The sequence below is a fragment of the Chenopodium album genome, chromosome 3 (genome assembly GCF_948465745.1).
Source record: "Chenopodium album chromosome 3, dcCheAlbu1.1, whole genome shotgun sequence".
Classification (NCBI taxonomy): domain Eukaryota; kingdom Viridiplantae; phylum Streptophyta; class Magnoliopsida; order Caryophyllales; family Amaranthaceae; genus Chenopodium; species Chenopodium album.
In genome coordinates this window covers 15,835,462-15,840,632 of record NC_137836.1, presented here as the reverse complement: position 1 = coordinate 15,840,632, position 5,171 = coordinate 15,835,462, and the positions used below count along the sequence as shown (strand labels likewise).

Here is a 5,171-nt window from a genome sequence, read left to right as displayed (position 1 = left end):
TGCATGGAAAATTTAAATATAATTATAAAATTTATTTAAGTAGATAACTTCCTAGTAACACCAATGACATTACATCGATACCGATCAAGCACTAGTAGAAAAATGTACATTTGCGTCGCCATATTTGCGTCACTCATTCTAAGGAGCGAAGCAAATGCTTATTTTTACCATCCTGTTAAGTTATTTGCGTCGCGTGTTATTCAAGAAGCGACGCAAAACTCAAGTGCATTTCAGCTTTCTCTCATTTGCGTCGCTCTTATTTATTAAAGCGACGCAATTAATAAACTTATTTGCGTCACTCATTTGTTAACAAGCGACGCAAATAAGTGATTAAGTAATTTGCGTCACGCTTTTACTACATGAGCGACGCATATGAGCTGTTTACAATATCATAAACAAGGTTATTTGCGTCGCTTTTTTATAATAAAGTGACGCAAATAACTCTTTTGGCTTTAGGTTTTCTGCGTTTTTTTACCTTAGTTTTTCATCACATACGCCTACATTCACTAAACAAAAAGAAAAAAAAACAAGAGTTCTTCAATTCCAGTGAATTGCTACAGCAAAACACCCACAAATTCGTCTCTGAAATCCAACAAATTAGGCCAAAAAACTGCGATTCCCAGCAAATTTAACATCTAAATTAAAATTGCAGTCAAGTTGAAGCAAATCCGAGCAATTTCGAGCAAAAATTTAGACCAAAAACCCTAAGAAATTCGAACCCTTAAACCCAGAAAAATTGATTGTTTCCGACCAAAAATCCCCCATTTCGAGCAAAAATCAACTCAAAAGCATACGAATTCGAACCCAGAAACCCCAAAAAATTCCTTTTTTAAGATTCATCTGATTTGTGCTTTCTGGAATCTTGATTCGTGTTTTTCTTTGGCGTCCTAGAAATTTTGAGCGAAATTCTGACGGTTACTACAGTAATTCAAGTGGAAAGTTCTGGATTTACAGGTATAAACTCAACTATTTATGGAATTTTACCTGAATTTCTTAAATTGAGTTAAATTAATTAATTAGCTTTAAAACTTCAATGATGTTTTTTATATGTGTTTTTTTTTTAATATTGATTACTCGGTCTATGAAGTATTTTCTGGATTGGAATATTTTACTTGTTTGGGTAAGATTAATAAATATGGTGAATGAAGCCACAACCAATATACCTGGTTGGGAAAATCTGTAATTACATTATAACACATTCTCTGAGGATAACATACATTCATGGAAATTCTTATATAAAGCATAGGACTACTATTGAGATTTTGTTAAAGAGCAAAGTTGCATATGAAGTGTTGCAGTGGTGCAGAAGATATATGAACAGAGAAGATAGAAAAACGCGATACAGGAGTGACAGTCAGACAGTCCATTCGTGATGCATAATTGCATTCTTATAGAAATGTGTATGGGTTCTGAAATTTGTGATCAGTGTTAATTATATTTCCCATATTTATGATAATGTTACACTCCAAATTACACCAAAAAAAAAAATATTTTACTTGTTTTTTCAATGTGAATAATATTTAAAAGTAAGTGATATTTAATAAAATAAAATAAATAAATAAATAAAAAATCTAGGTGAAGTCATTTAGAAGTAAAATTGAAGTTTCTGTCTATCTGAATTGACTGCTTTTTAGTTCTAGCAGTTTTTACATTTACTCCCTTTGTCCGGATGATCAGATTTGGTTGTCATGACTTATGAGCATATAGTCCAATTACGCTATCAACATGACTATTAATTTGGTGATTGGAGTCGGTAAGTATTGGATAATTGTTTTCTTTTTGTTCGCATCGGAGAAGTATGGAAAATCTCATGTGAAGTATGTTTGGGTTTATCTATGGCACCGATCTCGAATACTGCATAGGGAGACAATAGACGATTACGGAGTGGTATTTCTATTGATTGATTTGGCTGCTTGTGCCGCGTTACGTGGCAACACATGATGTTTGTCAAACTAAGTACACCAGTCAAATATTTTGTTTACAATATACAGAAAACTTATGATCCATATTGAATTTCAGATTATTTTAAGTTGGACTATGATATCCAGATCATTTGGCGAATATGTTTGTTTATATATGTGTTTTTTGGGACTCGCTGATGCATGTCCAATGGTTTTATAAAATTTGAATTTTATAATATATATTGCGAGTTCACTTCAAGTTCAATTTTCTGTGGTGATACTATGAAATCTTATTGCCTGACCATTGTAATTGTATTAGCTTTGCTGTGCTCTTGATTGAAAAGAGAGATGAAGAAGGGCAATTACAAGTATTATCAGCTGCACTTGAGGTAAAATACTAAAATCCTCTGGTTCCTTTCAACTGCCCTTTGTATTAAGTTTCTGTCTTATGTGTTGATGCAATTAAAACTATAGCAATCTTATAATGCTTGCTCAGATTCAACTGTTCAATGGGATCATTTTGCATTTATGTTTGAGAATGTAGGAATATATTAATAAATTTTGATTGAATACAGTGGCCAACAATTACTAAATCTATTTGGAAAACTTAAAAGATAATTTAAAATCGAGGAGTATTTGCGATGCTCATGGATTGAGCTTACAAATTGTTTAAGTATAATAATGCAGAAGTGCTACTTTTATAGTTTTATTTGCTGGGTAAAAAGTTTGATTTATTCTCTGGTTGCAGATTGCTGAAGCAGAGAGTATTGATCTAGATTCAAAATTTCGTGCCCTGGTTGCTATTGGATCATTGGTATGTTGTCTTCTTATATCTGTTGTGTTATGAGAATGCCACAGCCCACTGGGTAATGTCAAGAGATACTTTCAAGTATAAAGAGGTTGTTTTTAACTTTGATGACAATAAAACATTAGCTTTGCAGCTGTTATAAGGTTGTTAATTCATTGGACTGAAAATTTCACATACTTTAGGCGACAAAAAGGTACTTCCCATCCGTTGGACCTAGCTAAGGTGACCTTCAATCAGTCATCAAGTTAAAAAAAACTATAAATCAATATCCCATCCATTAAACAACCACCTTGTTCAACCCTTAATTAAAAAAAGAAATTTCAAAATAACAATTAGCATTTATTTCACATGGCAGATTAAGTTGGACCTAGCATTTAACACTCGTTTCAGGTCTTCAAGTTTTACACCATGATTGGCTAATAAGCAATGCCGAATAACAACTTTTATGTCACATGGTAGATTAAGTTGAATCAACTATGTTGGTTTAATATATGTAATTTTTTATGGCAGATTCTTAATTATGCGGAAGTGAATTCCACAAGTTGCTCGAGGTTCTGGTTGTGGACAAACGATTAAGGCGGTACACCGAGGAGGAGATAAATGAGATCCGAGATATTTGGGCAGAGTATTTTATATGTAATGTTGAACTTTAGATTTACCACTTAGCGCATGTTTGACTCTTGTTTTGGATTATAGGCTTGAAATGAAGTAATTTGGTTAATTGGTGTTGGGATTATGAGTATAATGTCTATGATATTGAGATGTAATCTTATTGGACAGGTTGTTAATATAATGCCGTCATTCCCAATTTTATGGGTAGGCCAAATTACAAAGGAGACTCTGCCGAAATTTACATTTGCATTATTCAATAATATTGCATTTTAATTTTAATTATATTAGCGTTAGCATATTACTTTATACCTAGGAAAACAGGTACTACAAACATATACAAGGCAATTATTATATTATAATTAAAAAAAAAAAAAATTCACCTCATTTGCGTCACTCATTAAACAAACAAGTGACGCAAATACAACAGTTTTGTATTGTCTACTCAGTTATTTGCGTCACTCCTACATAAACAAGTGACGCAAATAACAAAAAATGCATATATTGGAAGAGTCATTTGCGTCGCTTGTTTATGAAGGAGCGACGCAAATAACAAAAAAAGTTTAGCAAAAGAATCATTTGCGTCGCTTGTTTATAAAGGGGCGACGCAAATGACTTAAAATAAGTTTATCAGAAAAGTCATTTGCGTCGCTCTTTTATAAAGGAGTGACGCAAATGACTTAAAATAAGTTTATCAGAAAAGTCATTTGCGTCGCTCTTTTATAAAGGAGTGACGCAAATGACTTAAAATAAGTTTATCAGAAAAGTCATTTGCGTCGCTCTTTTATAAAGGAGTGACGCAAATGTCAAAAAATAAGTTTTTAAAAAAAGTCATTTGCGTCGCTTGTTTATAAAGGAGCGACGCAAATGACTCTTATTTGCGTCGCCCCTAGGAGCGACGCAAATGACTTAAAAGTCATTTGCGTCGCGAGCAGTTGCGTCGCTCATAGAAGCGACGCAAATACACTATAAATGAGCGACGCAAATGAGGCTTTTTCTACTAGTGAAGTGACAAAATTGAAACTTCATTGCAGTCACTTAAGCATAAGAAATAGCGATAAAATAAAAAAGAAGAAAACTAATAACACCCTAATCATGAATTTGTTGTACTTGGCTCTTCACCGATTTGCGTTATCAACTTCAAATTCACCTCTTCGAACTTATATTTTTATTGTAATAGGAATGGATATTGTGATATGATAAGAATAATATCATAAGAGATATTATTCTGAAAAGTTGTACATGAAATGTTGTGATAGATTTAGGAGAACTAAGATATATAAGAATATTAAAGTTAGATATTCTTATTACTTATATATATTCTAATGTGGTCGAATATCTTAAATGGGATAATATAATGAGAAAATACAAAATTTTCCCAAAAATTTAATATGATACTAAGAGCATAGGGTGATCTTGGGATGTAAAGCATGAGAGTTCGTGTGGGAGAATGTGAAAACCTTTTAAATGCGAGAGTTTGTGTGAGAGTAGAGTATGTAAAACACGAGAGTTTGTGTGGATGAATGAAAACAAAAATCTTAACTACGAGAGTTTGTGTAACAAGTGAGAATGAAAAACATAGTAGTTTGTGTGGCGAAATAAAAACAAAAAAACTAAATCACGAAAGTTCATGTGAGAGGAGAGGATGAATAACATGTGCAAAAAAGATGGTTCATTTCTCCCTCCATTCAAAACTCACAAACAATTCTCGTCCACGCTTCCTTGATTTGGTTTTTGTTTTCCACAACATGATTTGTTTCCCAAAATGTATCATACCACACACATCACGATTTAAAAAAATAGTGTGAAATACAAGAGATATTTTCTGATGACCATAAAATACGTCCACATTC

General features: G+C 32.6%; 1 long non-coding RNA gene across 1 annotated transcript; it reads left to right on the top strand.

The window, feature by feature from the left end:
- Positions 1-294: 294 nt before the first annotated feature.
- On the top strand, positions 295-3,695 carry LOC145612075 (uncharacterized). The gene is made up of 4 exons (XR_014106529.1): positions 295-954; positions 2,221-2,290; positions 2,650-2,715; positions 3,220-3,695. It is a non-coding gene; the product is annotated as an uncharacterized LOC145612075 (long non-coding RNA).
- Positions 3,696-5,171: the final 1,476 nt, after the last annotated feature.